The 13,481-nt window shown below is 40.4% G+C and overlaps 1 protein-coding gene across 11 annotated transcripts in view; it reads right to left on the bottom strand.

The window, feature by feature from the left end:
• Window positions 1-13,481, bottom strand: part of Pkp4 (plakophilin 4) — a 207,744-nt gene that overhangs the window by 192,210 nt on the left and 2,053 nt on the right. The gene's annotated exons all lie outside the window — the stretch shown is intronic.

Raw genomic sequence — 13,481 nt, 5'->3', positions numbered from 1 at the left:
GAGCTCAGACCTGTGCAGTGCTGGGAAGCAGGAGGTGGGAAACACAAGGCTGATGATACACAGTAATCAGTGATGGAAGTTCTGCAAGAGGGCTGGGCAGGGTCCTAAGCAGCCAAGTAAGAACACCTGATCTCACACAGGATCCAGGTTCTATTCCCGGCCCCGACATGGCAGCTCACAACCATCTGTAAATCCAGTTCCAGGAGAGCCAATGCTCTCTGCTCACCACCATGGGCATACACATACATGCAGGCAGAACACACACACACACACACACAATAGAAAATAAATCTGAAAAAAAGAGAGTTCTTGAAGGTTCAATGCTCACTTGTTTCTTCTATCATTTCCAAGCTACCATAATACCAATGACATCGAAACCAAAGAGACAGGACATGTTCATAGATGTGCCTCTTTTTCACACCTAGCACTGGGCTGTTAAAAAAACAACAACCAACCATTATTGGCTGCAATTGACAGAATCTACTAGAAGTGCCAAAGACCCAATCTAATAAAATAAAATACATTAAAAGCTGATAGCAATGAAAATGAGACCATCACCACACATTCTTGGACATCACTCCATAATCCACTACTTAATTTACTTACAACTTGATGTATTATGAGAATATGTATAACTGGCCTCTTACTCCCTGTTCTACCACAGGTGCTTCTGGAATTCTTGTAATGTTCTGAGGCATACAGACAGCAGATGGAAGCATCTTTTGCTGTCTTCTATCATGGTCCCTTGTTCATGGCAGAGAGTTTTTAAGTCCCTTAGGACATCCAGAATAAGTGTCCATAATAATGTGTGCCGGAACTATAAGGCTATGTTAATTTGCTTAGTCTAAACAGCATCTATAGTTTTATTATGTACTTGTAAATGATCTCAGTTCCTATGGATGCCACTTCCAATAGGACTTTCTGCAACATGTGGCTATGTACAACTTTCAATCTGGCTAGGATGAATACAGGACCACATTTTCAGTTTAAATAGCACATAAGGCCAGTGGCACCATATGGAACAACACAAGTTGGTATCTTCAGAGCACATATCTTTTCACTGTTAAAATTAAAATTTCAATAAATAAACTTGTTTCTGTTTTATAATTTATAGGGGATTTTTGTTTGGTTGTCTTGTTTGTTTTTTCAGGACAGGGTTTCACTGTGTAGCCCTGAATGCCCTGGAATTCACTCAGTAGAGCAGGCTGGTATCAGTTTCAGAGATCTGCCTGCCTTAGCATCCTGAGTGCTGGGGTTAAATGTGCATGCCACCACTGCCTGCAGGCATTGTTTGTAGGGCTAAGTCTGTGATGTGCAATAGAACAACATAAACATAAAGGGTAACTTGGGGAGGCAACCCTTGCTTATGTTGTAACTATTGTGGGCTCTTTAAAACACCTCAACAAACATCCAAGACTGGCACATAGCGAGTACTGAGCACACAGCAAAGGGCCAAGGGGAGCCAGCCCACTGTTTTGAGTACGTCTCAATCAGATGCTTACCTTGCCCTCCAGACAACTCAATTTCTCCAGCCACCTAAACATTAAATGTATCACTTAGGATTGAAAATGACAAGAACCAAGTCTTCCCCTAAGATACAATCTACTTGAAGGAAACAGCCAAGACAGAGGCTGACCAATAGGAACAAAAGCCCAATACAACATCAAAAACTTACCATGGGAGGTTTATAGTTAAAAGCCCGGGAACAAGAAGAGGCATTTCCCAGACTAGTGTAATGATGTTTCTGTATGTAGAGATGCTTGTGCCCAATCCCGAAGCCCTGACTTCTATCCTAGACCACACAGAAGAGGTGGGATTGGAAGGAGGTACTGGACGCACTTGAGGGGGTGGGTGGAGAAATGGGAAAAAGTAGGTAGAAAGGAAGGTTCAAGATTCAAGTTTTGATCCAGGCAAGGTAGTGCGTAACTTTAATCCCTGTCACTAGGGAAGAAGAGGCCAGTAGATCTCTGAGTTCCAGGCTAGCCTGATCTATAGTGTGAGTTCCAGGACAGCCAGGCTGCATAGAGAGGGGCCCTGTCTCAAACAACAAGACTAGATTTTGACAGTGAAGAGCCTTACACGACATTCTAGGAGCCTGAATATAATCCTTCAGGATAATCAATGAAGAGACACCAGAGCCAGAGGACAGAGCAGTCTCTGGGGGTATAAACAAAATATTTAATTATTAACTCACTCGCAGCAAGTGTCTGGTGCTGACTATATGTCAGGAATATTGCTAGGTGAGGGAATTACAATGATGCCTGTGACAGTGCCTTAGGGTTAGCCCAGCTAGGCTAACAGAGCAGCCAGGAAATAGCAAAGAAAACCAGGACAACAGATGTGACAGATGCTCAGAGCAGAGCTGGGCACACAGTGTTGACAAGTACAGAAGAAAGACTTACATCTGGAGCAGGGTAGGGGAAGGTGCCAGGAAAGATTTCACTTACGCAGGATCATTGAGAGGGGAGAGAAAAAGGTTATACTGCGCAAATATAGAAAAAGGAATGACCATTAAAGGATCATGTATAGCTACAATTTAGAATTGCTTATGGAGTCAATGTATGTTTTCAGATCTGATATCAGAAGGCTGGAATATTAATAATGAACATTTTTTAGATGAACAGAAGCAATATAGAGCAAAGAGTAAAAGCAGCTAAGTAATCTGATACTATTTTAAACTATGAAATAAACATGTTTGACACCAAGGTAGAAACAACTATAAGAAAAAGTAATCAGATTAGCAGAACAAACTCGAAGACTTTATTTAAGCCAGAAATGAGTTCAGCATTTTCTAGCAGAAAATATATACAATAACCATGCAAAACAATGCTATGAGTGTAGACGGCAACTGAAAAGGCTTTAGAAACATTTTAGGAAAAGGTAAGAAGTGGCTCACCCAGCTTTAAAAGCCTGACAAGAGAGGCCATTCCAAATGCACACGAGGATACCCTCATATGACATCCACACTGGGCAGGCTATTAGCCTGGTGCATGAAAATGTTTTTTCTTTCTTTCTGTTTGTATGTACGCATGCGCGCGCGCGCACACACACACACACACACACACACACACATACACACACACACACACACACACACGAGCTGTTGTGCACATTTGTGCAAGTGATGGAGCCTAGCAGGCAACCTCCAGTGTCACTCTACAGGCACTGTCCCCCTTGCTTTTGAGACAAGGTCTCTTAGTGGCCTGCAGCTCACTGAGAAGGCTAAACTCTCTTTCTGAGATTAGGTTCTGAGAATCTAATCCAGGGCTTCATCCTGATGAGGCCATCACTTTACCCACAGGGTCCTCCCTGCCCTCTCTATGTTGTAAGATTATTATGCATGATTACATATATTACAATTCTGAAAGAATCAAAATTGACAATTACATTTACAACTAGAGTTTTGTCATATGAAATTAAATACAGCTGCTATTAAAATAATACACAGTAGAACAGAACCAACTAAAAAACTATGAAAACAAGCAACTATGATCCTACTGAAAACCAGTGATGGCACCTTGATAAAATAAGAGAAGCCCAGAGGAAATAAAATTTACAAAATAATATCAAAAGACACCATTTTATAGACAAGATTTTTTTTTTTAAATTTTCCCAAGCTATAAATCTAACTTTTAAAAAATTTCATCATAACTTATCAAAACACCAGGTCTGATGTAATTGAATGTATAATTCTGGAGAGAAAACTTAAAACACACATCATTTAATGGCTTTTTCTTAAATACAAACTTGCTAGCATAAAAACATGGACATCAATATCAACAGGGCTGGAGCGCTGGTTCAAAAGCAGAGTGCTTGCCTAGCATACCCAAAGCCCAGGAAGGAAGAGGCCTACCTGAGAGCTCACTCTTTTAGGGTCCGCAGCAGCTTGGCTTGTGGCTGCTGTAATTAGAACCTGACTTAACAAGCTACACAGTCATATCATGGAGGACTGCTATACAGAACAGACAGCAATTGGAATAAATCTGGAAAAATTATCATAAGTAGGAAACATTCTATGATAGATGCTAATATACTGGAGTTATGTAACATTCCCTTATGTCAAGAGACTCATGTTGAGGGGGTTGAACAGATGTGAGGTATACCTGCATGAGGGTAACATAGAGGTTTTATGGTGATGGGAATGTTTGGTGTCTGGACAGGGTCTATGTCATCACTGGACTACAGTTTACCTATGCTAGGCACTTGAGGAATCTGATTAAAGGCTATTTCGTATTTTTCTGTATTATTTTTCATAAATAGATGTAAGTCCATAATCATCTCACAATTGAAATTTCAATTAAGGGTTGAGGAGGTGGTTCGGTGAGTTTGAGTGCCTAGAACCCACAGGGAAAACAAAAGAGAAAGCATGCTGTAGCAGGAGCCTCTGTAACTGCTGTGCACCTCCAGGAAGACAGGAAGCGGGCACAGCAGAATTCCCAGAAGCTATAGGTGTGGCATGCACTGCTAAACAAAGACAGAGAGACCTCCTCTCCAAGTGGAAGGTGGGGATAAGCCAACACCTGGGGATGCCCTCTGACCTACACACACAGACAGAAAACTTTTTTCTGTTTAATTAAAAGTATACTTGGGAGGGAGCAGGGAGGGAGGAAGGGAGGGAAGGAGGGAGGGGAGAGATGGTATATACCTTTAATTCCAGCACTCGGGTGGCAGAGGCAGGCAGATCTTTGTTAGTTTGAGGACAGTCTGGTCTATAGAGCGAGTGCCAGGAAAGCCAGGACTACACAGAGAAACCCTGTCTTTAAAAAGTATACTTGAGGTGGTTGCTGTATACCTGTTATCAGCATTGCAGAGGCAAAGGCAGGAGAATTTCAAAGTTAAAATTGGCCTGGGCTATGCAGCAAGACCTTGTAATAACTAACAGAAGGAGGAAGAGGAGCTTATACAAACTTTATTACATCAAATACCTGAGGAAAAGACCATAAGATATAAAGAATGTTTCTAACTACACCACTAAAGCCTTGGTTTCCTTTAACTACAAGGTCAAAACAATATATGTGGATTCCTATTGTATTTACATAATTTTTGTAAATCATACTAAGGATTGTAAATCAATCATACTAAGGATTTTAGTAACATTCTTCCTTCTTTATATGTGCTTTGTCGTTCATCCTCCAGCTACACATACAAAAGTTACCACAGGTTGTGCATCCCTTATCTAACAATCTGAAATCCAAATCCTCCATACTCTGAATGCTTTGAGCATGATGTTAGCACCCAAAAGTCTGAAGTGTAGAAAGCCAGAGAGGTGGTACAGCAGTTAAGAGAACTCACTGCTCTTGCAGAGGTCTCGGGTTCATTTCTCGGCATCCACACTGGATTGGTCACAACCATTCCAGTCCAGGGATCACCTCCCTCTTCTGGAGTCAAAAAGCACACATGTGGTACACATACATACATACATACGTGCATGCATGCATGCATACAGATGAAGTGAGTAATTTTTGTAAGTTCTAAGTTCAAGATACATTTCATATGTGTGTAAAATTGTCAAAGAATAAATTTTAAAATATGCTCAATAATTTTTTAAAAGTTCCAGGCTTTGGAACAATTTTTTGTTTGCACTTTCAGTTGGGATGTTTAGCTAGCAACGTCTATTAAAATATTACAAATCAAACAAACAACTCTGAAATGTAAACATTTCTGCTCCCAAGCATTTCAATTAGGATACACAACCTTTACTAAAGCCACAACAGACACAATATCAAGTTTGCTCAGTGTCAGGTTTCCAAAACCCAAGCAAGCTGGTCCTTGACGGCTGCCTACTGATGGCTTCAGAGAGCATTGTGCAAGTCATCTTGGTATAGTTAGAATCCAGACAATTAGGGCTACATGAAGATGAGTCCATCTATTTGAATTTTCTAATTAACTCTATTACCAGGGAATTTCACACGAGTTATTATCTAGCAAGTAGCTAGGAAAAAAATTAAAAAAAAAAAAGAAAAAAAGATTTTCATTGAAGCATCATGTATCATAAGCTGCTGTGCAGGTTCCAGTCTGGTTCACCAAAGCGAAAGTAAGCAATGTCTTTTAAGTCACTCCTTCAACGTAACTCATGGAAAGACCCGAATCCCTGCTGCTAAGTAGTTTAGGGAAAGATCCATTTGCTGTGGACTGACTGCATACCCACTGGATGGTCCAATAGGTGATTTACAGGGTTAATTAGTCTACTGGAAACTCTTTTTTAAAATTCTGAAGAAACTTTGGAAAACTTATGTCGACAACATGTGGTGGATTATTGGTTGACACTTTTATCTACAAAAAGCTGAGTTGGACATTTAACAGCAAAGTTGTTTTACATCAGTCTCAAATTAATAGCTGTCCTTGTGAAGCCCAGGCAAAGCTTCTGCTTTCTTATTGTTGTATTAAAATGGTCCCTTGCTGCTTATTCAGTGACAATAAGTAGAAAATTCCCATTAGTGCTTGAGTCTAAGAGTCAAGGTAAGACTCAATGAGACTATTTATTCTAGCAGATGTCTTGACAGATTTTAAATCATCCTTTTGTTTATTTGTAGCACTAGGAGAGAATATTATTAATAGTAAGTTCAGACTATAAAGACTTATAAATTGCATGCAAGATGAAAGAAAGCACAAAACATACCAAATTGGGTTTTAGGGATGTGGTTTTTGTTGTTGTTGTTTTTCCAGAAAATGAGAACTTACTAAACGGCAAGTCTTGAGTCATCAATCACTCTGTCACCATTTCTTTATTTTCATTATGGTTAATTACTTTACATAAGCCACTGAGTAAATTGTTTCAAGAGATGTAATCAAATTCATAATGGTAGCCTGCTCTGATGTCACTATCTTACTGCTGGAAGGGAGTACTTTTCCATTTTAAGCCTTTTACCAAGAAAGCCAGTAACAATGGCTAACACAGCTGACTCGAGCTTTTAAGTATCAAGTAAGAAACATGTAATCAAGCAGAAGTAAAAACTAAATTCTAGTCACTTTACAGGTAGTTCATGCTTAATTCCAATGCAATGGTTTTACAAGTCTGTTCATAAACCAAGACTTCTAGGTTAGTCTTCTCATCCCCAACCAAGCTGTGAAACATATCAAGGATTCCTAAAAGACAGATTCCACACAGCCTATGATACCTCCTTCTGCTGACACTCCTGATGCCCCAGAGTCTCACACAGCAGACAACTAATGGGCATTGACCAGAATAAAGGAAAAGAAATCACTCACTTGAAGTAAGACCTATATTTTTTACCATAAGTTATCCAAATCGCAGTAACAGTATCTTACATACGGTAGGATTCCAGCAAATATCTAAAACATCAATTGTCTACAGTTTCCTTGCTTGGATTCCTGGTTGTGCCGAGGGATAAAACTCACTTTTGTCTCCTATACAGTCAAGGGTATGAGAGTCAGAAAACATAGTTCTCCTCGATGAAAAGTAATTATTATTAACTTCCATTTTACATGAGTGCTTATGTTTTCTGTAAAGATACAGACACTAAAAAACAGACACCAAAAAGCATGTCCAAATGTTTATTTTGGTTGTGACACTAAAAATTCATTTAATAGTATATATACATATATGTGCGTGTGTGTGTGTATATATATATGTATATATATGTGTGTGTATAATTCATTTTTCCTTTGAAAATAATGCATTAAGAAAAGTGGCCAATTTCAATGCTTTTAAGCTATTATTTTGAAGATGTATATACATTAGTTCTTCAGCTCCCAGACCCAACCTACCACACCTCTGTGAAGGAAAGTAGGACACAGGATAAGCTCTCTTCAGTAAATTAATTTTTTTCTTACCAAAGAACACAAAACCAAGCAATGCCACCCATTAAAATATACCTTATTTTCTGAAGGTTCACAGGCTATAAAGTAAGGATTAATTGAGTTTTAGAAGTCCATACTGACCAGGCAGTGGTGTTGCATGCTTTTAATCCTAACACTTGGGAGGCAGAGGCAGGCGGATTTCTGAGTTCGAGGCCAGCCTGATCTACAGAGTGAGTTCCAGGACAGCCAAAAAAAAAAAAAAAAAAAAAAAAAAAAAAAAAAAAAAAAAAAAAGAGTCCATACTGTATGAATTACAGAACAGTAAGTTCCTATAATCACGAACTACTCACAGAAAATATATTTTCTGACAAACAATTGTTTCATGACTGTTTAATTTCCTTGAGGGCTAATCAAACCACCTGGGCAAATAATAAGCGGGACTTCCTCATGCCAGCAAGATTAGTCCACGGTAGCCACTACCATACCTTCCCCTCAGCTTCCACCACATGTCTAGAAACTTTAGCCATGAAGCTCCAATGTGCATGGGGACTGGTGGTTAACAAATGAGTCCCCGAGGCAGGGCTGTGACAATCTGAGGGCACAGCATCCTAAGAGCTTGCTGCTCAGCTCCTGCTGGCTGCCGCCTTGCTGAGCTGCCACATTCTCATTCATTCCACTGTTCTCCACTGCCCCCCAACACACACACGCCTAGATGCTTGTACTCAGAACACCCATGTCACCAGGAGCTGAGAATTTCGGGTTATACAACTTCAAATTTGTCCCTTTGTCCCAAAGGATAAATTAAGATATAATAAATTCTTAAGAAGACAGCACAGTCTTGCTGCAGGGAAAAATGCGACAGAAAGAAAACGCTTAATGCTCTAAGAGCTGTGAGAATAAGGAGCAGAAGGACTCGAGAGACTGCAGCCCAGCTCCCTCCTTTCTTTCCATAAATAAGAAAACTAATGCCCAGAGGAGTTAGAAGTTTGCTTAAGGGACACACTTGCCTGGTGGCAGAGTCACAGCCAGAACTAGTGTCTTTTGATATCTTTACAAACCACTGTGTTTTGGTTTAAACTATCAATTTTTATTTAGTAGTTTATTTTTCGCTGAATCTAGTTTATGCCCACAGTCATTTGGGTCCCACAGCACTGACGGCCAGTCCATCACTTGGTCTACAAAACAGATGCTGCAGAAGGCCTTAGGAAGCAACAACATAGGAAGAAAAGTAATACCATGCATTTAAGCACTGAGCTAGGCCTTGCTGTATGGACTTCACACATATTAATGTATTTTATTGTCAGTCCCCATGAGGTGAGTACTTAGAGCACTCCATTTTACAGATGAGCAAAATGAGATCAAAAGATTAACCTTGGTGCTGGAACTGGATAACTTCTGGCCATTAATGGTGAAGTATCATTGGTGGCTCACTCATGAGCCTCATTCACTGTCAAGTTCTACGGTAAACCTTGAACTGAGTAAGCTGTGGGTTGTGGGCAAGACCTAAGAAACATTTCTTTAAATACTAACAAACAACCACAACAAAACTCACCAAAACTAGGACCAGCAAAAAGAGGAAGACCACTAACAAGTAAAGCTTCCTGCCACCAAGCCGAGCTGAGTACTACATTCAATCCCCTTGACCGCCACCCATGTGCCACCACACAATTCTGTACCTTATACTCCTACACACACACACACACACACACACACACACACAGTTTGTCATGAACATGAAAGAAGACTCAATTTTTTTTTTAAAGATGTATTTATTTTAAGTAAGTATATGGATACACTGTAGTTATTTTCAGATACACCAGAAGAGGGCATCAGATCCCATTACAGATGGTTGTAAGCCACCATGTAGTTGCTGGGAATTGAACTCTGGACCTCTGGAAGAGCAGGCAATGCTCTTAACCACTGAGCCATCTCACCAGCCCGAAAACTCAAATTTCAAAAGTGCCAGGCAAGCTAGGCATAGTGCTCACAACTTTAACCCCAGCACCAGGGAGGCAGAGGCAGGAGATCCCTGTTGATTTTGAGGCCAACCTGGTCTACATAGTGAGTTCCAGAAATCTATGAAACCTTGCTGGGGAAGTGAGAGGGGCCAGACAGAGTGACTGGGTGGCTCATGCCTATAATCTCATTACTTTGAAAACTAAGGCAGGAGGATTGCCCTGAGCCTGAAACCAGCCTGAGCTACACAGTGAGTTCCAGGTTAACCCAGGCTTCTGTGTAAGGGCCCTAACTCAGAAAAACAAAAACAAAAAATTCCTAAATGGAACCCGACTTTCTTTTTAGGACTTGGGATATGCAAGGGAACAAGATGATCTATATGCATACTTGGGAAACTTAAACTTTGGATCATTGGTATCCAAGCCCTACAATTTAGAAGAAAGATACTGGCTCCCACAGGAAAGTTTGTCAAGGTGATAAAGTTTACTGCCAGTCGTCCTGCTTCCCAGACTACATCTCTCTAGTGTGAAATATAAGAAAGAACACAAAATTAGTCAGATGTCCAGGTTCCATCAATCTAGTGTTTCAAAGTTTGTTAAATGGACTGTTGAGTTTCTAAGAAAAATTGCATCCTGAGTTCCAGACTAGGATCCAAAAGCCACCACTGTATTCGAATAGCCCTAATTCCACTATAGTCCCACTTTCACATATCATCATGTCATGATGAAATACACATCGATGCTAAGTTCTGTCCAGACGCTAGGCACCACATCTATACTCTAAAAAGGGCTTCCACTCCTCCAACCAGACAAACGGGATGGTGTTAGTGGCAAAAGGTCACAGGAAGTCCAGATTAGGGGAAGTGGGCTCACTATCTATGACAGTTAGCAATCCTCATGTAAGAGACTGAATTCTCATGTAATAGAGAAGCTAACTGTGCTGGCTAGCCTTATGCTTATGTCAACACACAAAGTAGAGTTATCTGAAAGGAGGTACTCTCAATTGAGAAAAATCTCTCCATAAAATACAGCTATAAGGCATTTTCTTAATTAGTGGTTGGTGGGGTGGTGGAGGGGAAGCAGCCCATGGTGGGTAGTTCCATTCCCCCGGCTGCTGGGCCTTGGTTCTATAAGAAAGCAGACGAAGTACTCCAGGAGTAATAAGCCGGTAAAGCAGCAGCACCCCTCCATGGCCTCTGCATCAGCTCCCGCCTCCAGGTTCCTGTCCTGTTTGAGTTCCTGTCCTGACTTCCTTCCATGATGAACAGCAATGTGGAAGTGTCAGCCAAATAAGCCCTTTCCTCCTCAACTTGCTTTTTTGTCATGGCATTTTGCTGCAGCCACGGAAACCCTAACTGTGGAAACCATTCCCACTGTGGCTGTGTCAATTCCTGCTCCTCTACACACTCCACGGACAGCTCTGAGTTCCGTAAAGGCTTATCTATACACCCATCACCTATCCAACCAGGCACTATTCCACACATGAAAAATGCTTCCTGTGATATGATGTTTTACATATTCTATACCACTAAAATTTTACAATCTAACCTCTCCTGACCATTTATTGTCAGCCGTGAACCTGAGTTATATGATAAGCTATTTTACCAGGGATATGAATAAGAAAATGATCAGCGGCGTAGCCAACATTTATGAGTATATATCAGATAGAAGGAAATCCAAGCTATGGAAGGAGAAAAGAAAAGCAATTACCTAGTGAATATATGAAGTGGTTCTATGTGTAACTGAGGAGTACCTTCATGTTATACCCCAACTTAGTCACTGCAACATAGCCCCAAAAGATTAAGATAATTCCACTGAATTATTAAGTGGCAATGTGAGAAGCACTTCAGTGCCGTGAGACCATCCATCCACAAGCTGGAGACCTTGGCACCATTGGGCCTGATCCCCTTACTTGGATTCTCACTCCTGGCATAAAGATGATCAGCGGACCGCTAGCAGCACATCACTTCTTGCCACTATGTGAAGCCTGATATCCATGCGCCCAACAGGTTTACCTTTCTCTTGAACAACTATCTGCGGTTAAAGTTTGGCCATGAAACAGTTACTTCACTCTGCAAACACATCCTGTCCATTGGTGTTCTGTTTCACAGTCATCTTTCCCTTCAGTATAGAAAGGTACTACAGCTTATCCCCAGAAAGCTGAAGGCAACTTTCAAATTGAAGTCCAACTCCATGGATGTTTATGCTCTAGAACAAGCTCTAGAACTAAATATGACAGTTGTTTTCCATTTCAGACTTAAGCAAGGAGTTATTTTCCAAAGTAAACTAAAAACATTAGAATATACGCCATTCTCAAAATATCTTGATTTTGAAAGGAGTCAGTTAAGGGACATAATTGTGCCAGGTGGCTGGCATCAAGCTGGCTATGAAAATCTATTTAAATAGATCTCTGGATAATAACACAGGGGGGTTAAAAAAAAGCTTTCAGTTTAAAAGATGACAACTAGATTTTTTAAAAATCAACTTAAGTAGTTTAAAATTTTTAAATTTGTTTTGCAAATTTGTATAGAGAAGGAATAAAGTTGCAGTTATGATTTAATGCAGACTTAATCTAAATACCCACGGTTATATGATTACTCAGTTTTTTTTATTACACTGAAATTGGTAGTGGGTTCTTTAAATTTATGTTATGTCAGATACATGTACAGGATTCCCTTGGTTTATGCAGCTTGTAAATGCAGCAACCGCGGTATGACTTTCTGTCTGGCTCAATAGCAACTGCTTCCTTCTTTCAGGCTTGCCATCATTTCCCTGTTCCCCATCTCCATCTAAACACAGAGGTAAGAATCTGCAGAGTACTTAATCCCTCCCAATTCAGAGTCTTCCATATGGCATACAGATGCCAAATGCAGCACCTTCTCCTTATATAATAAAAGAAGGTAAAGAGGACCTTCACTTTGGTCAAAATAGTTTGATATTCACGATGGTTATTGATTATGAGCCTTTTCTCTAAGTCTTACTAACAAACAGGATGAGCAATTGAATGCCTGCTTTTACCTGAAGCAGGCAAGACTTATCTGCTCAATCAATCAGACTCACATGCACTCTGTATATCTGAACAAAAATTTTCCTTTCTGATGCTTCAGAGAAACTAAATTTCTGTTTACATTTTGGGGAGCAAGAATAGGGAATGCTTGGGACCTCAGGCAAGCTAGGTAAGCCTCAAGCCAGTGCTGCAGAACCTACCTCCCCCTTCTAGTTAACTTTCTAATTTTCATGTCAAATTAAACAACCAAGAGTTAAACTGTTATAATGTATTGTTACATAATAAAAGTTTCCTGTAGCCATTTACAAACTCCTCAAATCCTCTGCATTGTTACCTTAGGCGAATTAAACCTCTAAATTGGAAGGTTCACTGATTACAGACATACCTGAAAAACAATGTAGCAAGCCAGAAGACACAACCTATCATTTCTTCTCCCTTGAGTCTTAACTAAAATGCCGGCAGACTTTTCAATGCCCTTGATACATGCAAAGTAGGGGTCAGAAGACAGGTGACTGGTTGAACAACTGGCTTATTTTCCGAATCGGATAGAGAATAACCAAATGCAGGTTTTCTAGTGCCTGCAACCTTCCAAGCAGACTGTGGGATGGAAGTACGCGGCAGAAACACTTCCTCCAACCTTCCAAGCAGACTGTGGGATGGAAGTACGGGGCAGAAACACTTCCTCCAGTCACTCTTCTTGCTCTCACATTGCCATTTTCCACAGCTGTTTCTTAGGTATCAGAAATAAAAACACTTCC

Source organism: Mastomys coucha, unplaced genomic scaffold (genome assembly GCF_008632895.1).
Source record: "Mastomys coucha isolate ucsf_1 unplaced genomic scaffold, UCSF_Mcou_1 pScaffold15, whole genome shotgun sequence".
NCBI lineage: Eukaryota > Metazoa > Chordata > Mammalia > Rodentia > Muridae > Mastomys > Mastomys coucha.
Note: the sequence above shows the minus strand (reverse complement) of the source record. Positions and strands in the feature narration are given on the sequence as shown.